Here is a 23,205-nt window from a genome sequence, read left to right on the forward strand (position 1 = left end):
TTTAGTGCGTTTTTACCGCGTTTGCATTTTTTTCCAACATTAGTTGGCCCCTCACACTAACCCAAACCATGACTTTACTAACCCTAACCCTAACTCTTAACCAAACCATACCCTAACCCTAACCCTTAACCAAACCATACCCTAACCCTAACCCTTAACCAAACCCTACTAACCCTAACCCAAACCCTAACCCTAAACCCTAACTAACCCTAACCCTTAACCAAACCATACTAACCCTAACCCAAACCCTAACCCTAACCCTAAACCCCCTTAACTAACCCTAACTCTAACCCAAACCCCTAATTTCCATTGTCTAACCAATGGTCAACAAAAAAGCGTATGCGCAAAAAAACGCATACATGAGCATGCCAATGCGCACATATGCGCACCCATAGACTTATAATGGGTGTCTTGCTGTAAAAAAACGCATTGCGTGCGCATGCGTTTTTTTGAGGCAAGTCGGACGCCCAAAAAATGCAACAGGATGCATTTTGTGCGCCCGAGCGCACACCACAAAAAACCGCATGCGCGTAAAAACACATACAAACGCATGTGTATGCGCACATAAGCGCATCCCATGCAAAATATAGGGAAAAAAAGCGCATGCGTTTTTTAGCGCTAAAATACAGCGCAAAAAAACGCAAGTGTGAAACCAGCCTAAGGGGTTAATAAAAAAATGAATTTTCAACTACCGGTACTTAGTTCAAATTTGTCAAAGAAAAAATCCTGATATTCACTAGATCTCCAGTGTAATGTCCCTTTCAAGTAAGTCCCAATTATTATAATTTAATTCATATATTCATTTTATTCTCTTTTAAATTAATATATCTGATCTTGATTTATGATACCAGAGCTGCCACTGGGGAGTCTCTTTCATGAGGATGCCATGATATTTCCAAGCAATGATCTCTGCTCCTATCTGCAGCAGGCTGGAGAAGCTTCTGTCTACAAGCTGACTGCTGCACCAGCCATTAGATCTCATTTACCAAGCTCATTTTTTATTTTGTCGAAAGGGGGGTTAATAATGCAAAAACTTTAACCCCCAGAAGATGGGCATAGTGTGCAGTGGATGCTGCAGCCAATGCCAAGCAGGGACTTACGCCAACAGGAATTAACATTTCTTATCCTGAAGTGCCCTGGAATAGTCAGCAGGAATTCTTGCATCTATCTGCAACCAGGACAAGGAGAAACCAATATTCAAGTCAATGTATAACCTGAGTGTGTTCTTAACCAGCAAAAGAAACCAATCAAATAGGGGGCAATACCAAAATTGAAAAATCTAATAAGCAACTTGACCAAAAAATCAAATCATGTCCAAGGTTCCACGGTACCTGGCTAATAATCAAGCATAATAAAATTGCATCCAAATTGTGAGACCATATGGGAATTATCTAATTGACAGGATACCTGATTTACAAATAAAAAAAAATCACCAAAATGGAAGGGCAAAGAATAAAAGCTGTCAAAGCACTAGTCTCTTAAGTATGATAAGGTGAAACCCTAAGCAAAAGAGCCCATTGTTACCAACGTGTTAAATTCAGCATAGAACAAGCCCAAGCGTTTTGTATAAGCCTTCTCAGGGGGCCCTGGTATAGGTGAAAAGCCTGGTCTATATTAAATATCTACAAGTGCTTCTCACAAAATTAGAACATCATCAAAAAGTTAATTTATTTCAGTTCTTCAACACAAAAAGTGAAACTCGTATATTAGTCATTACACACAGTGCTCTATTTCAAGTGTTTATTTCTGTTAATGTTGATGATTATGGCTTACAGCCAATGAAAACCCAAAAGTCATTATCTCAGTAAATTAGAATTCTTAATAACACCAACTTGAAAAATGATTTTAAAATACAAAATGTTGGCCTACTGAAATGTATGCACAGTAAATGCACTCAATACTTGGTCGGGGCTCCTTTTGTATCATACTGCATCAATGCAGCATAGCATGGAGGCGATCAGCCTGTGGCACTGCTGAGGTGTTATGGAAGCCCAGGTTGCTTTGATAGCAGCCTTTAGCTCGTCTGCATTGGTGGGTCTGGAGTCTCTCATCTTCCTCTTGACAATGCCCCATAGATTCTCTATAGGGTTAAGGTCAGTCAAATTTGCTGGCCAATCAAGCACAGTGATACTGTTGTTTGTAAACCAGGTATTTGTATTTTTGGCATTGTAGACAGGTGCCAAGTCCTGCTGGAGAATGACATTTCCATTTCCAAAAAGCTTGTTGGCTGAGGGAAGCATGAAGTGCTCTAAAATTTCCTGGTAGACGGCTGCGCTGACTTTGGTCTTGATAAAACACAGTGGACCTACACCAGCAGATGACATGGCTCCCGGAACCATCACTGATTGTGGAAACTTCACACTAGACCTCAAGCAGCTTGGATGTCTCTCCACTCTTCCTCCAGACTCTGGCACCTTGATTTCCAAGGTCTAGTGGAAAAGGGTCCAAATTTTAAAGGGTCCATTAGATTATTTATCTTTTAAAGGACTACATAGTTGTTAAAATGTTGGTGGAGGTGGGGGAGTGTTTCTGACAAGTTCCCTTTAAAAACTTGGCTGTCTATTCAACAGCCTCATTCCTAACATTTTCTAACAGTGCTATTATTTTTTTGTAGGTGAAAGTACCCCATTACCTTATGTTCATCCAGGCATTCTAAGCTTTAAAAAAAACAATACGAACACATATAGTAATGGGTAGATAATTGCTGTTCTAGTTATAGAATCCTATCAATGATCACATTATACAAGAGGAAAAAGCAATTATTCAAACATCTCGAACGACAGATAGGCAGCAGAATAGGAAGGATGCTGAGTCCATTATGTATTTGTGGAAAGTATGATACAAGTATTTCTTCCAGAGACATATTAAGAAAACGGCAATATATTTAAAGCAGATGAATACAGGAAACATAATCTATAAGTTCAAGTAGTAAGAAGAAAAATAACTTTAAGTGCTGGTTGACCTTTTTTATTGTACTGTATATGAAGTGTCCATTTCATCATCTTTTCTATTGTTTTATTTAAAAAATGTTAAAAAATAAATGTCTACAACTATTTTAGAGCTAATATATGTGATATATTATTTTAAAGGCAGTCAAAAGTTTAGTATTTAGCAGATTTTGAACAAAATGTTAGACATAACAAAAATATAGGACCATAGGTCATGCACATGTTAACATGCGGATCATATAAAGAAATTGGTGCAAATTACGACCATGAAAGAAAATAATCAAGAAATATATAAATTTTATTTTGAATAATAATTAATACAGTATACTGTACATATAATAAAATGTGTTATGTGCAGCTTTACCTTGTGACAAGATGTAAGTAATATCCAGGGTTGGTGTGATCACCCCAGTGTTCCCTCACCCGACGCATGTTTCACCACCAACTTCTTCCGGGGCATGTCAGGGTGAGGGGCAGCTATGTTCTTAAATGCTGCGCTAACCTATCAGTGATGGGAGCAGACTGACGCAGTCTGTGACATAAGTGGAGAATGGTGCGGCTGCCCTCCTCATGTGACTGGATCTTCCTGGAGACACTTTCTGGCACTCAAGCATGGAGTCAAGTATCTGAGGCAGGGAAGGCAGCAAAGTCCGCACAGTGGTAAATGTGACGTGTACATTGTACATGTGTACATTATACATGGGAGAATGAATGATTATGAAAAGAAAGTGGGCGAAAATTATTATTATTATTATTATTATAGCGTCATTTATTCCATGGCACTTTACATGTGAGGAGAGGTATACATAATACATATAAGTACAGTAATCTTAAACAATACAAGTCACGATTAGTACAGGATGAGAGAAGACCCTGCCCGTGAGGGCTCACAATCTACAAGGGATGGGGGAGGATACAGTAGGCGAGGGTAGAGCTGGTCATGCAGAGGTTTGGTGGATCGGTGGTTACTGCAGGTTGTAGACTTGTCGGAAGAGGTAGGTCTTCAGGTTCTTTTTGAAGGTTTCCATGGTAGGCGAGAGTCTGATATGTTGTGGTAGAGAGTCCCAGAGTAGGGGAGATGCGTGGGAGAAATCTTGTATGTGATTGTGGGAAGAGGAGATAAGAGGGGAGTACAGTAGGAGATCTTGTGAGGATCGGAGGTTTCGTGCAGTTAAGTACCGGGAGACGAGGTCACAGATGTATGGAGGACTCAGGTTGTGGATGGCTTTGTATGTCATGGTTAGGGTTTTGAACTGGAGAGAGTGGGCAGCCCTTTACTTTAATGGATAGGTCCGTTGGGGGGGGCACGTGAGATGGGGGAAAGATAATTAATTCTGTTTTGTCCATATTAAGTTTTAGAAATCTAGTGGAGAAGGATGAAATAGCGGACAGACATTGTGGGATTCTGGTTAGTAGGGAGGTGATATCTGGTCCAGAGATGTAGATCTGTGCGTCATCAGCATAGAGGTGATACTGAAAGCCGTGAGATTCTATGAGCTGTCCGAGGCTGAAGGTGTAAATGGAGAAGAGCAGGGGCCCTAGGACTGAACCTTGTGGGACGACAGATAGGGGGAGCGGTGAGGAGGTGGTGTGTGAGTGGAAGACGCTGAATGTCCGATCTGTTAGGTATGACGCAATCCAAGATAGGGCCAAGTCTGTGATGCCAAGAGATGAGAGGGTCTGTAGTAATAGGAAATGGTCCACTGTGTCAAAGGCAGAGGACAGGTCCAGGAGGAGGAGGACTTAGTAGTGTCGCTTGGCCTTAGCGGCTAGTAGGTCATTGGTGACCTTAGGGCAGTTTAAGTGGAGTGGCGTGGCCGGAAGCCAGATTGTAAAATGGAAACCATTCATCAAAGCAGGTCCTAAGATATATGAGGGACAACATATAAATGCAGGAAAAAGTGCAATGTGCAGGATATATTGCCTGTAGTGAGTGTACGCTAGGGGAAAAGCAAGTTGAAGTGACAGTGCTTGAGGTAAGTGACTAAACAAAAGACATGTGTTATAGTGAGAGCATGTTGAAATGCTATAAATGCAGGGAATAAACTACTCATTGCAAAATATGTTGCTTACAATAAGTATATCTAAGGGACTATCAAACAGCCAATTACAGTGACAGTGCTTATGGTAAACGGCTATAGCTAAGATGCAGAATACTTATTATTATAGGGAGCGCATATCAAGAAGCTAACTGTTGGTGTTTGTGCTAAACTTTAGTTGTTGACAATATCATCATAGTAAAGCTACCAAGAACTTATATAGTGTACTAGCTGAAGAGACCGGCGTTGCCCGGGCATAGTGACTAACTGTGGTTAGTTATAACAAATTTTAATGATTATCCTTCATCTCATAGTCCAGTGCCCATAAACCCATCACACATCTTCCATCCCATAGTTCAGTGCCCATATACCCATCATACATATTCCCCATCCGATAGTCCCATGCCCATATACCCATCATATATATCCTCCATCCCATAGTCCAGGACCCATATACCAATTAGACATCCTCCATCCCATAGTCTCGTGCCCATATACACATACACATCATACATAGTCTCCATCCCATAGTCCCATGCCCATATACCCATCATACATATCCTCCATCCCATAGTACTGTGCCCATATACCCATCACATATCCTCCATCCCATAGTCCTGAGCTGGGTGGCGTTGAGCAGGGGGTTCCTGGAGATGTGCTGTTATGTCACCTGGCAGTGCAGCTCGGTATGCGGCAGCTGATGATGCGATTTTCTACACTGGTAACAATAGAGCATGGCAGTAATAGAGGAGGTGGTGATTAATTTCTGTCATATACTCTCTGCTCCATTCTGGTGGGGCAGACAATGGCTGTGAGCTTATGTTGCTTTGAATGCTAAATTTCTCCAACCTGGTCAGTGTCTGCCGATGTGTTGTGGAGTGAGAAAACTGTTGTTCATAGCAACCAATCACAGCTCAGCTTTCATCTTTTAAACAGCTCTGGTGAAATGAAAGATGCTTAGTGATTGGTTGCTATGGGCAACACAGGCAAGTGTAACCTGTTGTGGTCAAGAAGATGTGCCTATTAAATATATATTAGATATTTATTTTATATATATATACTGCATATATTATATATTTTTTTCCCTTTGTCATTTTGGCTGTTTGGACACTGCTGAATAGGTTTTGCACCTGCTGTATTATTTTGGTAGTGCTGCCCTTTTTTCTAGATTTAGATATTTATTATATATATTAGATATTATACAGCGCTTTGCGTGTGGAGAGAGTGGCAATGCGGAGTGGGCGGGTCTATGTGGAGTGGGCATGGCAAGATACACATCTTGCTTCTCTCTACTGAGACATTTCAGTGGCCCTTGAGGAAGCAGCTCTTGCCTCCCTTTCTTCCATTTCTGTTCTAATTTCTGTAATAATAATAATAATGTCATAATAGGCCTCAGTTACCACAACTGTCTACAAGGAAAACTGTTGCTCATTGCAACCAATCACAATTCAGCTTCTTTTAAACATCTCTGGTGAATAGAGTTGAGCGACTTTGGTCGGATCGGGTTTCATGAAACAAAATTTGTTTCAGATGAAACTGGTCCGACTAGGACAAAAAAAGTCGGAGTTTCGTCCGAAACCCGACCCCAGTGCAAGTCAATGGGGAATAAAAGTCGGCATTGAGTGAATGAATGTCATCCGCTTAAAATTCTTAATTAAGATAAAAACACAAAATAAAAAAACAAGGACAGCCCACCCACCCCTAAATAAAGATGCCCTTACTGGGGATACCCATATTAAAGAAATGCAGATAAGCCCATATTTTCACTCAACCCCTGTGGGTTTAGGGTGCCCAAACAGTAAATCCATTGGATTTCTATTTGAGCAAAAGTCCTCCCAATATCTCCACTCCTAGGTTCTAAATGGACCTGATCAGTCATTTTAAGGCGTAGACACCTGGAATTGAAGTTGTGGTACCTCTTAAAGTGGCGTGGAAGAGTCTTAAAGGAAAAGATTGCTAAATTCCAACATTAAAGGGGAGTTCAAAACACAAATTAATGCCTATCTTTTTAATTCCATAATCTAATCTATAATCTAATCTATTTTCTAATATACTTCAATTAAAACGTTTCTACCATTTTTTCTCTAACTGCTTTTTTTTTAGTTTGACTACTTCTTTTTTGATAATGCTTTATTTGAAAATCGAACGTCATGAATGACCTCTGTTTGGGGGGCCTTGGCTAGTCCCTGCTCTACTGACCATACGTCGGTTGTCAATTTCAATGTATGCTCAGTAGTTTCTTGTCACTGTTGCACAGTAAAAGTGTGTTCTCTCACTGGCTCTAACGCTACTGTCAGGGTGGCACTGGTCTCTGTACCGAGTGTTCTTCTCTCAATGCGCACTGACAATGTGCTCTTTTGTCAGCTTCTTACTTCTGATCAGAGCCGGAGAGAGAGTGCACTGTCACTGTGGAACCGTGACAAGAATCTTAAGAGCAAATGTTGGAATTAACCAATGAATTATCAGTAGAGTAGCGACTAGCCCAGCCAATGAAACATAGGTCACTGAAGACTTTTCATTTTTGGGATGAGGCAGAGGATTCAGCAGTGACCGAAACCCTTTATGGCTGTCACGATCAATGCTGGATTGTGACAGATAAAAGCACTGGTAACCTTTTTTTTTCCTTTAAGCTGTTTGCTTAAAGTTAGTTTTGCCCCCGGTGGCCATTAGGGTCATTACACAGTGGTGTCTTTTGCTCTAGTTTTGCCCCCGGTGGTGGCTAGTAGTATTGCATGGGAATCACTAGCAGGTGTGATTCCTCTGAGTTCCTTACAGCTCAGTCAGAGTCCTGGTGGTGAAGGAGCAACAGTGAGGAGTTCCTTGCAGCTCTGACAAAGCTTTGGTGAAGTAGCAGCTATTCAGGAGGAAAGCTGCACTCAGGTGCTGGACTCTGTTGCTGGGAGCAATAGCACCAGAGCAAAGCTAAGTGGTTTTTCCCTGTTTGTAACTTTCCTTATGTGTGTTTTAGTGCAGTGATGGGATTAGTTTCTTCACCGTCCAATTCATTAGAAAGGGATAGGTGCAGGGCGAGCTAGGGTCCTGCTCGTCGCCAGGTGCGGAACCTGCCTAGGGACAATCAGTTTTGAGACACTGACTCAGGGGAGTGCAGAAGGTCTCCACGTCCCCGTTCCCTATTGCAGGGCCCTCCATTGTATCGGTTTCCCTGGTGTTCCCCTTAACTCTGTAAATTCACCCTGCTGGAGGCGGTGTATCCAGATACACGTGTAATTATTGAAATTCGCCTGCTGGAGGCGGTGTATCCGGCTGCACGTTACATTGTTTAAATTCGCCCTGCTGGAGGCGGTGTATCCAGGGTCACGGGTGTCATAGAAATTCGCCCTGAAGGAGGCGGAGTATCCAGTCACCTGTGACATCACATTATCACCAACCATACATTTTTTCTGCTGAGTCATGGACCCAATACAGACCTTTGCCCAAATGCTGCAGATCTTTACTGATGAGATTAGGGGACTGCGTGGTGAGTTGGTGCAGCAACTGCAGCTGTTGGTGGGCTTTGGGGGCTTGGTTCAGGAACAGGCTCAGCCAGAACCCAAGATATCCCTCCCTGACAGGTTTTCTGGAGGTGGAGATCAATTCTTGGTTTTTCAGCAAGCCTGCAAGTTATACATCAGGCTGCGCCCTCGTTCATCAGGGAGTGAAGAGCAACGGGTGGGAATCATTATGTCCCTTCTTAAGGGGGATCCCCAATCCTGGGCCTTCTCCCTGCCGGACGATTCACCATCATTAGAGTCCGTGGACGAGTTTTTTGCGGCTTTGGCGCTAGTGTATGGGGATCCTGATGGCGTCTCCCTGGCGGAATCCCGACTCCGTAGGTGTAAACAGAGAGCCCAGGTTGCTGAGGAGTACTGCTCAGAGTTTAGGTTGTGGGCCACTGACACTCAGTGGAATGACCCTGCACTTAGGAGTCAATTTCTGCAGGGTCTGTCTCCAAAGTTGCGCGATACTCTGGTGCAGTACGCCGCCCCCAGGTCGCTGGAGGCCACCATGTCCCTTGCCATCCGAGTGGATAGACGCCTTAGGGAGAGACATACACAAAATGTGCCCCGTGTTGTCCTCGCTAAGGAGGAGGACCCACCAGAGCGGATGGAGGAACCCAGGCAGCCCGGTGTTGTTGGTACAAAAAAGGGGTTGTCTGTGGCTCGCCGTGGTGGGGGGTATGCTTTTCCTGTGGGAAGCTGGGCCATTTCATGGGAGCCTGCCCAGTGCATGCCAAGTCTCCAGACGAACCCATGCAAGTAGGAGGAGCTAGTTTGTGTACAGGGCTGCCTACGGTTCAGGGAGTGGTGTCGGCATGTTTCTACTGCGGGCAGACTGGTCATGTCCTTAAGGCTTGCCCTATGCACGCCAAATTATCTATGGCATCTCAGAAGCTGCATTCCCCTGGTCGCTTGGAGGGAGGCGACCAGGGAGTGTATTTTTCCTCCATTTTGCCCTCCCAAGGTGCTATGTCAGCGGAGGTGTTGGCTGGTGGGGTACCGGAGGTGATACCGGTGCTTGTGGACAGCGGAGCAGGAGTCAGTCTCATGGATGCTCGCTTTGTCCAGACTCATGGCCGGAGGTGTAGGACACTAGCCCAACCTATAAGCATCCAGGCCATTAACTCTGTTCCACTGAGCCAGGGGAGCTTGACTCAAGTCGTAGAAAATATCCATCTGCGGATAGGACATCATGAGGAGTCCTTGGCATGCTACATCTTGGAAGGAATGCCGGTGCCTATCGTTTTAGGCCTCCCTTGGCTGAAATAACACAACCCGGTAATAGATTGGTGGGCTAGGGAAGTAGTCAGCTGGGGGCAGTCGTATGAGGGCTGCTGCCTAGCGGCTACTGTCTCTGCCATCTCTCTGCAACTGGCCCCTTCCTCTCCCGTGGCAGCAGCACACGTGCTGCAGGAGAGTAGGGGCAAGTCTCAACCCTCGCCATTAGCCAACCCTGGGAGGCGCAGACCTCCTGTTGGAAGGGGTTGGAGGGTGGTGAGCCCCTTGGCGAATTGCGGGGGTGTGAGTGTGGTGACACAGGGGGACGCCTCTGTTGTCAGTTCCAGTAAGAGTTCACTGTATTGTGACAAATAATGTGTGGCAATAAACGTTCAGGTCCGGACCTGGGTGTGAATGAGCATGTATGGGTGGCCACCAAAAAACATCTAGTGGAAGTGTGTAGCAGAGTCTTGCCAGCTCGAGTTACCGCCAAACATGCACATACTCAACTCGTTCCCCAGGTCAGTGCTATGGAGATGAGTGGTGCCTCCAGAACATACATTGCCAATACCAGCGGTGCTCGTTTGTCATAAACCTGAAGTCAGGTAGGGGCTGGGGTGAACTCTGGATCTGGGCGTCCCCTCTGTAGGTGGTTTCCTGATGAGGATCCGTCTTGAGGGTCTAGAGGCCCCTCATTGAGGGAGGGTACTGTCACGATCAATGCTGGATTGTGACAGATAAAAGCACTGATATCCTTTTTTTTCCTTTAAGCTGTTTGCTTAAAGTTAGTTTTGCCCCCGGTGGCCATTAGGGTCATTACACAGTGGTGTCTTTGTTCTAGTTTTGCCCCCGATGGTGGCTAGTAGTATTGCACGTGAATCACTAGCAGGTGTGATTGCTCTGACTCTTGCCTACAAAGGAGAGTTAGGTGGTCTCACTCATTGTTGGTGATATTGGGTATTTTCAACCATCCTTGGTGGAGGAAGGAGCTAGAGAAGAGTTCCTTACAGCTCAGTCAAAGTCCTGGTGGTGAAGGAGCAACAGTGAGGAGTTCCTTGCAGCTCTGACAAAGCTTTGGTGAAGTAGCAGCTGTTGTGAGTTCATTTTCCCCTTCACCGTTGATGTCTGATGAACTCCCTCTGCTGGTGAAGAGAGGTAGTGAAATTGATTGGGTTAGGAAGAACCTGTCATCTGAACAGGTGGAGCCTGATTGGACACCCGGAATCACTGAGTGGATATAAGGCAGCCGACGCCCTACAGGGGTGCTGGTGATCCTTTCTGCTCTGAGCTCTTGCAAACCAGTTCAGTACCTGTCTTCTGAAAGCTAAGTATTTGCTCTCTTATTTTTCCATGAGATATTGTCTGTTTACTTAGTGTTAGTGTTCTGCCTGCCCTTGTTGGTACAGGCTGAGCTCCATTTTTGTCTTTGGTCAAGTTGATCTTTTGCTCAGTCTTCAGAATATACCTGAGTGCTGATATAGTGTTTTTGAAGTCTAGTGACTTCAGGGCCTTCTTTCTATCAGACGTGTTAGACATTATTTTGGCAGTATTTTTGCAGATTGCAGCCAGCATCTTTTCTGTCCTTTCCTATTTAGTTAGTTGGGCCCCATCGTTTGCTCAACCTGTCTTTCTGTCTGTGTTTGTGTTTTCATCTGCTGTTCACCGACAATACATGTTGGGGGCTGTCTATTCTTTGGGGTCTGCTCTGGGTCAGTTTAGATTTCCCGTTTCTTTCTTTAGGCTTATTTAGTTCTCCAGCTGTGAAAGAGGGGTCTAGGGCACCGTAGGAACCCCCCACAGCTACTGTTAGTTGTGTGAATAGGATCAGGGGTCTGAAATCCGATAGCTACCAACCTCTCCGGTTTTCTGGACTTAGCTTGTATTTTTGTTTTTCCTCCTTCGGTGACTCATTCATAACAGAATCACCAGCCATACCACAGATTCTAGGGTACCCAATAGCAGGAAAGAATTGTAAAAAAAAAAGAAAAAAAAAGTGTCAGAATTTTTTTTTTTTGTTTTTGTGTATATTTTTTCCTCTATGTCTTTGAGGCCATAGGGGGAATTTTTTTCTTCTCAATGGAGATGAAGCAATTGTCTGATCGTGTGGAGCAGGTCGCTGCTGAAGTGCGGGGAATTTCCGCCTATCTTGCTCATTCACATGTTGCTGAACCAAAGATCCCTACTCCTGATGTGTTTTTTGGGGATCGGTCTAAATTTTTGAACTTTAAGAATAATTGTAAATTATTTTTTGCCTTGAAGCCTAACTCATCAGGGAGCTCCGCGCAGCAGGTTAAAATTGTCATCTCTTTGCTGCGCGGCGATCCTCAGGATTGGGCGTTTTCTTTGAAACCTGATGATCCTATTCTAGCTAATGTGAACGCATTTTTTCAAGCCTTAGGGCTGTTGTATGATGAACCTAATGCTATTGATCAGGCTGAAAAGGCCCTGTTGGCATTGAGCCAGGGTCAGGATTCTGCAGAGTGGTACTGTCAAAAATTCCAAAAGTGGGCGGTCCTTACTACTTGGAATGATGGTGCCTTGGCAGCTCTCTTTCGGAAGGGTTTGTCAGAAACCGTAAAAGATACTATGGTGGGATTTCCTGTTCCCTCTGGTCTTGACGAATCTATGTCATTAGCCATTCAGGTTGATCGGCGTTTGTGCGAACGCAAAACTGCACGAGAGGTATTGCCACCTGTTGAACAAATATCTGAACCTATGCAATGTGATAGAGTTTTGTCTAGGGCGCAACGTCAGGAGTTCAGAAGGTGTAATAAGCTGTGTTTTTTCTGTGGAGATGCCTCGCATATTATTTCTGTCTGCCCTAAACGAGAGAAACGTTTTGCACACACATTTGCTGTGGGCGGTGTTCAACCTAAGTTTCTTCTGGCAATTACTCTGATCTGCTCCCTGTCCACATTTTCCGCTAAGGCTTTCGTGAATTCGGGAGCAGCTCTGAACCTGATGGACTTGGATTTTGCTAAACGTTGTGGATTTCCTATGACACCTCTGCGGACACCTATCCCTTTGAGGGGGATTGATGCTACTCCTTTGGCGAAGAATAAACCTCAGTTTTGGACCCAGGTGGTAATGCGGGTCGCCCCAGATCATCAAGAAAATTGCAGATTCTTGGTGTTGCATAATCTGCATGATACCATTGTTCTGGGGTTTCCCTGGTTACAAATCCATAATCCAGTTTTGGATTGGAAATCTGTGTCTGTGGTGAGTTGGGGTTGTCGGTGTGCCCTTAGTAATGCTCCTGTTTTCTCCACCTCTCCCCAGTCGCATGATGTTCCTGACTATTTGGCTGATTTTTATGATGTATTTAGTGAGAATGAGTCTGCGTCTTTGCCTCCTCATAGGAGTTATGACTGTGCAATTGAGCTGAGCCCTGGGTGTAAATTTCCCAAGGGTCGACTTTTCAATTTATCTGTACCCGAGCACGAGGCCATGCGATCCTATATTAAGGAGTCGCTGGAGAAGGGTCATATTAGACCATCCTCTTCACCCTTAGGAGCTGGGTTTTTTTTCGTGGCCAAGAAGGATGGTTCATTAAGGCCTTGTATTGACTATCGTTCCGTCAACAAAATTACTGTTAAATATCAGTATCCGTTACCCCTGATTTCTGATCTATTCTCCAGAGTTAAAGGTCATTGCTGGTTTACCAAGCTTGATCTCAGGGGGGCGTATAATCTTAATCGCATTAAGCATGGGGATGAATGGAAGACGGCGTTTAATACTCCAGAGGGACATTTTGAGTACCTGGTGATGCCTTTTGGGCTCATTAATGCCCCTTCTGTCTTCCAGTGTTCATGAATGATATTTTCCGAGACTTTGTGGATAACTTTTTGATCATCTATCTGGATGATATTTTGATCTTTTCCAAGGATTGGGACTCTCATGTGGAACATGTTCAGACTGTGTTCCGGATTTTGAGGGAGAATTCCCTGTATGTCAAAGGATCGAAATGGCTTTTTGGGGTACAGAGGATTTCATTTTTGGGATTTATTTTGTCTCCGTCAACTATTGAAATGGACCCGGCCAAGGTACAGGCCATTTCTGATTGGGTTCAGCTCACTTCTTTGAAGGCCCTCCAGAAGTTTTTGGGTTTTGCTAATTTTTATCGTAAATTTATAGCTAATTTTTCTGGTATTGCCAAACCATTGACTGATTTGACTAAGAAGGGTGCTGATGTGCTGAATTGGTCTCCGGAGGCTGTTTCTTCCTTTCAGGAGCTGAAGCGAAGGTTCACTTCTGCACCGGTTTTGCGGCAACCTGATGTCTCACTCCCATTTCAGGTAGAGGTGGACGCTTCTGAGATTGGTGCAGGAGCTGTTTTGTCCCAAAAAGATCCGGTAACATCTAAGATGAATCCCTGTGCTTTATTTTCCCGAAAGTTCTCCCCATCTGAACGTAACTATGATGTGGGGAATCGGGAACTGTTGGCCATGAAATGGGCATTTGAGGAGTGGAGACATTGGTTGGAGGGAGCTAAACATCAAGTCGTGGTCCTTACTGACCACAAGAATTTGATTTACCTGGAGTCGGCTAAATGCTTGAATCCTAGACAGGCTAGGTGGGCCTTGTTTTTCACACATTTTGATTTTGTGGTCTCTTTTCTTCCGGGCACTAAGAATGTCAAGGCAGACGCCCTCTCTAGGAGTTTCTTTGCTGATTCTCCCATTGTGACCAAGCCTGCTACCATCTTAGGTGAGGGGGTAGTTCTTTCTGCCATCTCGCCCGATTTGAGACATGCTCTGGCAGAGTTTCAGGAGGACAAACCTGAGCGTTGTCCCATTGGAAAATTGTATGTTCCTGACCAGTGGAGGAAGAGAGTGATGTCTGAAGTTCATTGCTCTGCATTGGCTGGTCATCCAGGTATTTTTGGTACTAGAGATTTGGTGAGTCGGTCTTTTTGGTGGCCCGCCTTGTCTCGTGATGTCAGGAGTTTTGTGCAGTCCTGTGGGACTTGCTCCCGGTCTAAACCTTGTTCTCGCTCTAGTGGGTTGCTGATGCCTTTGCCGGTGCCCAGGAGGCCATGGACCCATATTTCAATGGATTTTATCTCTGATATGCCTGTCTCTCAGAGAATGACTGTTATTTGGGTGATTTGTGATAGATTCTCTAAGATGGTCCATCTTGTACCACTCCCTAAGTTGCCATCTTCCTCAGAGTTGATGCCCTTGCTTTTGCAACAGGTGGTTCGCTTGCACGGGATTTCTGAGAACATTGTATCTGACAGAAGAGTTCAGTTTATTTCTAGATTTTGGAGGACTTTCTGTTCCAAGCTGGGAATTCAGTTGTCCTTCTCCTCTGCATTTCACCCTCAGACCAATGGGCAGACGGAGAGAACAAACCAGACTTTGGAGTCGTATTTGAGATGTTTTATTTCTGCTGATCAAGATGATTGGGTTTCATTTTTGCCCTTGGCTGAATTTGCTTTAAATAATAGAGCTAGTTCTGCCACTTTGATGTCAACTTTTTTTTGCAACTTTGGGTTTCATCCTCGATTCTCTTCAGGGCAGGTGGAGTCTTCTGCCTGCCCAGGTGTTGACACTGTGATGGAGAGAATGCACCAGATCTGGGACCAAGTGGTGGATAAGTTGTCTCTCTCCCAGGAAAAGGCCCAGCGGTTTTCCAACCGGCATAGACCATTCGTCCCCGATTTAAGGTGGGTGATATGGTTTGGTTGTCATCAAAGAATATCTCTATGAAGGTGGCTTCTCCAAAGTTTAAATCTAGATTTATTGGACCTTACAAGATTTTGGAGATTCTTAATCCTGTCTCTTTTCGATTGGCTCTTCCTGCTACATTTAAGATCCATAACGTGTTTCATAAGTCTCTGTTAAAGAGGTTTGTTGAGCCAGTAGTTCCTGTGGTGGCACCTCCTGACCCTGTATTGGTGGAAGGTAATGTGGAATATGAGGTTGAGAAGATACTGGATTCTCGCCTGGCTAGACGGAGACTCCAGTATTTTGTTAAATGGAAGGGTTATGGCCAGGAGGATAATTCTTGGGTCCCTGCATCCGATATTCATGCCGAAAGATTGGTTCGTGCTTTTCATCGGGCCCATCCTGATCGTCCTGGTGGCGTGGATGAGGGTTCGGTAACCACTCCCCAAGGGGGAGGTTCTGTTGTGAGTTCATTTTCCCCTTCACCGTTGATGTCTGATGAACTCCCTCTGCTGGTGAAGAGAGGTAGTGAAATTGATTGGGTTAGGAAGAACCTGTCATCTGAACAGGTGGAGCCTGATTGGACACCCGGAATCACTGAGTGGATATAAGGCAGCCGACGCCCTACAGGGGTGCTGGTGATCCTTTCTGCTCTGAGCTCTTGCAAACCAGTTCAATACCTGTCTTCTGAAAGCTAAGTATTTGCTCTCTTATTTTTCCATGAGATATTGTCTGTTTACTTAGTGTTAGTGTTCTGCCTGCCCTTGTTGGTACAGGCTGAGCTCCATTTTTGTCTTTGGTCAAGTTGATCTTTTGCTCAGTCTTCAGAATTTACCTGAGTGCTGATATAGTGTTTTTGAAGTCTAGTGACTTCAGGGCCTTTTTTCTATCAGACGTGTTGGACATTATTTTGGCAGTATTTTTGCAGATTGCAGCCAGCATCTTTTCTGTCCTTTCCTATTTAGTTAGTTGGGCCCCATCGTTTGCTCAACCTGTCTTTCTGTCTGTGTTTGTGTTTTCATCTGCTTTTCACCGACAATACATGTTTGGGGCTGTCTATTGCTTTGGGGTCTGCTCTGGGGCAGTTTAGATTTCCCCTTTCTTTCTTTAGGCTTATTTAGTTCTCCGGCTGTGAACGAGGGGTCTAGGGCACCGTAGGAACCCCCCACGGCTACTGTTAGTTGTGTGAATAGGATCAGGGGTCTGCAATCCGATAGCTACCAACCTCTCCGGTTTTCTGGACTTAGCTTGTATTTTTGTTTTTTCCTCCTTCGGTGACTCATTCATAACAAGCAGCTATTCAGGAGGAAAGCTGCACTCAGGTGCTGAACTCTGTTGCTGGGAGAAATAGCAACAAGCAAAGCTAAGTGGTTTTTCCCTGTTTGTAACTTTCTTTATGTGTGTTTTAGTGCAGTGGTGGAATTAGTTTCTGCACCGTCCAATTCATTAGAAAGGGATAGCTGCAGGGCGAGCTAGGGTTTTTAGGCATCCTGCTCGTCGCCAGGTGCGGAACCTGCCTAAGGACCGTCAGGAGTGTAGAGACACTGACTCAGGGGAGTGCAGGAGGTCTCCACGTCCCCGTTCCCTATTGCAGGGCCCTCCATTGTATCGGTTTCCCTGGTGTTCCCCTTAACTCTGTAAATTCGCCTTGCTGGAGGCGGTGTATCCAGATACATGTGTAATTATTGAAATTTGCCTGCTGGAGGTGGTGTATCCGGCTGCACGTTACATTGTTTAAATTCGCCCTGCTGGAGGCGGTGTATCCAGGGTCACAGGTGTCATAGAAATTTGCCCTGCTGGAGGCGGAGTATCACAATGACCTTTCATTTCAGTATCCCAGCATGCACTGTGATTCTCAAATGCACCTTCATCAAAATGGAAGCTGTTAAAAAAATAAAACAAAGCAGAGAGTGTAGTGAGCGAATGATAGGGACTTTTTACTTAAAGTATATTAGAAAGGAGATTAGATTATGGCATTAAATAGATAAGTATTTAGAATAAAAATTAATTTGTGCTTTGGACCACTTCTTTAAACACCCCTTTTGTAATGATCTCTTGCTCAGTACTTATGCGGTGATATCAGCATAAATATTTGTAAATTATTAGTTCCACTTCAGATTCCAATGGTGGTGTAAGGTCCAGGGTTTAATGACCCACACCCTGCTTATCCCACAAACCCTTTATTATTCAGTTACCATTCACTTTTTGCCAATTTAGCAATATTTTGATTTTTATCAGCTTAATTTGAATGATTCATTATGGTATAAAAGTCAAGACGTAGTAATCAGTAACCTATTAGATTTGTCCTCACGGCAGCATGTTGACTGTGAGATTTTACTGCTTCAATCAGTACTGTATTCTTACTATTTACTTTCAACCAGAATGGAAATCAGATTATTTGGTGCAAACATGGTACAACAGTAAGGTTTGTGCTGTAAATGATTGATATGTATGATAGCTGAACTTGTTCTATACCTGTAACTCGCTTATGTGTGTGCATAATGATTCATGTGTAGAACAGGGCTGGACGTTTGTTCTGTAATGTGGGGAAATATTCTGCTGCATTTGTAGAATTGCCTACATTCTGGATGTTATGATTTGACATAAAGCCTATAGCATACCAACCTAAATATCCCTCAAACTGGCATGGCTACTACTACTACTATTAGTTTGCACATTATTTTACAAATTAAAATAATCTGCTCCTAACTTTAGACAGAAGCTTTCAACCAGGGCCAGCCATTTTGTATTTTTGGAGAGGAGTCATTATCAGACTTTCTCAGCACAGCCCTTTTCCTATTCTTGCTGTTTGAAAGCCACAGACACATTAGCCTAATGTTGGTTGAACTCCTCCTATACGTGTTCGGTCAACAGTTTAATGTGTATGGGAGTGCTAGCCGTCTGATGGTCAGAAGAGATGTCACATGTCTGATTTAGGTTTGTCAATCAAATTGTTCTCCAGAGATAAGCCACCACTGGGACCTACATGTCAGTCAGCGGAGGACGAGCAAACGCTACTGGATGCAGGAGACTCAGCAGAGATGGCTGAGAGATAAATACACCAGATTGTAAACCTGGCCACACATATTTGTCATCTGTGATCTGATCGATATTGTATTAGTCTCCAAAGTTCCCGCCAGTACTTTCTTAGCACTTGTGGCTTAGTAAACAAGAGGAGACCTTGTGGGGCCTATGCATATGCTGTTATAGCTGAAGATCTATATTCCTTCCTTTAAGGGGAATGGGTCATCAAAAAATTACCAGTTTTTTAAACCCTCAATGACGCAACCTATTTTAGACTTTGGAACGTAACATTTTTAAGTCCAGCATTACAATTTATGTGATAATAACTCTGGAATGCATTTACTTTCTAAAGTGATTCTGAGATTGGCATTTTTGTGACACATTGTGCTTTACAGTATTCTACTATTATATTTTGAGTTTATAAAAAAAAGCCAAAAATTTGCAATGTTTAAACTTTTTTTGTTTCTGACCTTAAACAGAACCTGTCATTAGATTCATGCTGCCCAAATCACACACACCTTGAATTGGAACCTGGCAGTATGATTGAAGCCAGGTATGTTTTACCCTCAAATGTTCAGAGTAAACATACTTTAAAAAGTAGTCATGGGACTATAGGGACAGGCTTGACTAGTCTGATGCTGTAACCCTGCCAGATTTTTCTCGCCCCCATTTTAGTCGATTGACAGGTCTCTCCCTATGTATACACAAAGTCTGGCAGGGATCACATCTAACCAGTCACTGGCCAGGTTTTCTTACTAGACACAAAGTCTTTGGCTAGTTTTCCAAAGTATGTTTCAGAGTAAAATGACAAAAAATGACAAGAACTGTTGCTGATTTCAACCTTCAGCGTAATCATTCAGGAATCACACATTGTGGGAGAATGAACTGTTTTACTTGGGACTACACAGGAACTATCATCTGTATCATCACAAAATGGAGAATTGCATGAAAAGAGCCAGAAGAAAAAACAAACCAGAAAGATCATACAATCTGTGGCCACACAGTGCTATATGCGGTTGGCTAAGGATATTTACTCCAGAACATAAGCCTGCAGTTATTGTATTCTCCAATACCCTGTATTAATAGCTAAAGCTTAACCCATTAAGTACAGCTTCTTTATCAGTCCAGAATGACTCTCTCTGCAATCAGAAACACAGAACCACTCTAGGAAAGAAAAGCGCAAATAGGGTCTTATCCGATGATAGTTTCAAAATAAATATCAGTTTGCACTCACCTAGTCTTCCATATTATAACAGCCCATAGAACTCATCAACAGCTGCCGCCGATCTACAGGTCAAACCATTTGATCAATTCACAATAGTAGATAGAAGGAAACGTGGATATTGACCGCGCTGCTGTAGAAATCACAATACCAGTATATGGATTAAAAAAATTGGTATTATATTCACTATTCTCTCAACGTATTTCGAATTTCACATAACTTCTTCCTCAGAAGATGCATAAGTGTGCAATATCCTTACATACCGTTTATATACATGCAGACATTCAAATCTGGCGCCAAGAGATAATCACATGTCAAAACAGTGTCAAAGTTCATAGGGTTGGCGCATAATACAACAGATGATAATCTATGTTAGAAAGATACAGAATGAAAAAAAATCAACATTTTAATATTTGAACATCCTTTTTTCTTTTATAGGTATATCAAGATCAAAGAAAATGTCAAAGATAATAAAAATAAAATTTAGAAAACAGAAAACAGTTTTCATGCATACACCGCGGATCCGAACTCACTCAAAGATATGTGAGCCAGGAGTTCACCACTCCACCAATATGAAAAAAAAATTGATTTAATTTATATATATGTGGCACCCCCAGGAGTATGGCCGCCACAGTGGCTTTGCCTTCCTCCAGGAAGGGTAATGCCAGGCTTGGAGGCAATGCCGGGTCTCTCTCGCAGTCAATCTATGCATGCAACACAGTTCCACTCCAGGCCAGCAGGGGGAGCTCTGAACCGGAATTCAGGGGAGGAGTGCTCTCTGAGGGCCAAGAGGAAGGAGTGAGTAGTTAGTCTGTGGAGGGTGAAGTGTGCAGACATGTGGAAGGAGCGCTGCGATAGAGCTGAGAGGAAGAGCTCATCTCCCGTAAGAGCGCATGAACTGGAGCCTGGTCTCCACGGCTGTATGGACACTGATGGTCCTACAGCAGACACCAGAGGAGTAGAAGGCTGTAAATGCAATACTCCCATCTAAGACTTGAGGGCACAACAGCAACACGGATAGTGAGCCGGGACTTAGGAGTGAGGAGTCCCTGGAACAGGCTACATTTGTCTGCCGTACAAGTAGAGTTTTTGGGAACATCTGACAGGAGGAACTTCAGTGTAACTCAGTACTGGAGATTCCTCAAGTAAGCGCTGGGAAGGAGACTGCACAGCCTATCTGCTGAGAGAGAATCCCTGAGTTGCTTCCAGGCTAGCCTGCTCCGGTACCATCTGTAATCAGGACCCTGGACTGCATTTACCAAGTAAAGGTACAGAAATTGCACCCCGCTGTGTCTTGTCTGCTTCCTACCTTTCTGGCACTGCTACATCCCCGTGCCAACCACATCTACACTGCCCTGGGACTATAGCTTCACCTGTGGGGAGCTTTTACATCTTTGCTGCACCATACCACCAGTCCCAGCGGATCTGCATGCAGCGTCGGCTTAACACCTCTCTTGCCGAACACCACAGGTGGCGTCACGAGCTATTCCATTCACTACATTCTACCATTCAATTTCCCCCATTAATTGGGCGCCCAGGGCCACAGACCGGGTCACCGCTGCTGTGACACATCCTGCCGACACCGGCCCGGTACCAAGTACCCCACAGCCCTGGGAGGGCGACCCATATATATATATATATATTTAAAAGAAAAGATCTTAATGGTGAATAAAAGAAATCAATAAAAAATAAAAATTATATGAGTCACCTGTGTGGTAAATTATAAAAGACAGGTTACACCTATATGTATAATTGCCTTAAATTGTCTGTCATCCACTTCCGTCTGGATGTCCCTGAATCCCACAATCCACTGCTCTGCCCCGAAAGTACGCCCAAGTGATGCCGCTCGGATCCAGGACGTGGCTGCGATCCCGACGGCTGTTGGAATCACAGCCGCCGCTGGGATCCTGGCCACTGCGCATGTGTGAATTCAGTTGCTCTATCTGTTCATTTGTGAACTGCGTCACAGCATGTCATTGCTGTGATGCAGCTGCCAGCAGACTCTGCATTGGTGTACATAAAAAAAAGGACTCTGAGGCTGTGTGCCCACGTAGCGATTTTTAAGCGTTTTTGCAGCGATTTTCGGCGCGAAAACGTTTAAAAATCGTGTACAGAACGCCCCCCATGCATTCCTATGGCATTCCGCACATGCTGTGCTAATGCTGCGCTTTTTTCCGCGGCGGAATCGCAGCATGCTCATTCTTTTGTGCGGAATCGCAAAGAATTGCCGCGATTCTGCACCCATAGGAATGCATGAGAATCGCTTACTTCCCGCATGTGGCTATGCCCACCATGCGGGAAGTTAAGCGTCTCATGTGCGGTTGGTACCCACGGTGTGGAGGAGAGGAGACTGTCCTCCAGGCCCTGGGTACCATACCCCTGTAAAAAAAAAAGAATAAAAAGTAAAAAATCGGGGTATATTTACCTTCCGGCGTCCCGCGCTGCATTCCCGGCCTAAGCGTTCCCAGTAATGCCTTGCGGCACGGTCCAGTGATGATGTAGTCTCGCGTGACTCTAGCGGTCTCGCGAGATCGCTATAGCAACGCGAGACTACGTCATCACAGGTCTCGCAAGGCATTACTGGGAACGCTGTGGCCCGGGATGGCAGCGCGGGACGCCGGAAGGTAAATATACCCTGATTTTTTATTTTTTTTAGCATTTTAACATTCTATCTTTTACTATTGATGCCGCATAGGCGGCCTCAATAGTAAAAACCTGGTCACACTTGTCATACACTATGTTTGACGAGTGTGACCAACCTGTCAATCACTTTCCAAGCGATGCTTCAAATCGCTTGGAAAGTGCTTGAATATCGCACACGAAAATCGCGGCAAAATCGCGATCATAATCGCGGTGAAATCGCGCGGAAAAAAACGCGCGATTTCTGGGAAGGAGTCCAGTTTTTGGTGTGCGTTTTAATACGCACCGTGGGCACATAGCCTGAATCGGTGTACATAAAAAAAGGTTACACTTACAGCCTGTCACTGGACCCAAAATATAAACATTACAATGTGTCACTGGACCTAAAATAATACACGTTACAGCATGTCGCTGGACCTATAAAAGACACGTTACAGCGTGTCATTGGACCACTGGACCTAAAATAATACACGCTGTACATAAAAAAAAAGGGTAAAGCGTCTCAGTGCACATACAGTGTGGTGTTGTACTGAAAAAATACACGTTACAGCATGTTGCGCGGGACCCCCCTGCCACCGCCCCCCCGCCACCGGACTTCCCCGTCACCGCTGCTGGACCCCCCGTCGCCGTCGCTGCTGGACCCCATCATCGGACCCGCCGCTGTCTGCCCACCCACCTCCGTCACAGCTGGCAGGAAAGACCGTGGCTTGCGGTCTGTGCTGGAGATGGGGTGCGGGCGCCCTCTGGTGGCGCCACACCCCATCTCCAGCACAGGCCGCAAGCCGCGGTCTTTCCTGCCTGCTGGCCGCCGCCAGGAGCCCTGCCGCCGCTGAACCCTCCCGCCGCCGCCTGCCCACCATGTACATACACACACACACATGTACTGTATGTACACACACACACGTACATACACACACACGTACATACACACACACCCCACATGCACAC

The 23,205-nt window shown here is 44.5% G+C and overlaps 1 long non-coding RNA gene across 1 annotated transcript in view; it reads left to right on the forward strand.

Annotated features, from left to right (window-relative positions):
* LOC141053181 (uncharacterized) overlaps positions 1–21,130 on the forward strand; it is a 175,475-nt gene extending 154,345 nt beyond the window's left edge. Inside the window, exons 3-4 of the long non-coding RNA XR_012220978.1 lie at positions 18,875–18,948; positions 20,056–21,130. This is a non-coding gene — a long non-coding RNA (uncharacterized lncRNA). The remainder of the gene's footprint in view (positions 1–18,874; positions 18,949–20,055) is intronic.
* The last annotated feature ends 2,075 nt before the right edge of the window (positions 21,131–23,205 follow it).

The sequence above is a fragment of the Dendrobates tinctorius genome, unplaced genomic scaffold (genome assembly GCF_039654945.1).
Source record: "Dendrobates tinctorius isolate UK_male_01 unplaced genomic scaffold, ASM3965494v1 ptg000165l, whole genome shotgun sequence".
In the NCBI taxonomy this organism is placed as follows: domain Eukaryota; kingdom Metazoa; phylum Chordata; class Amphibia; order Anura; family Dendrobatidae; genus Dendrobates; species Dendrobates tinctorius.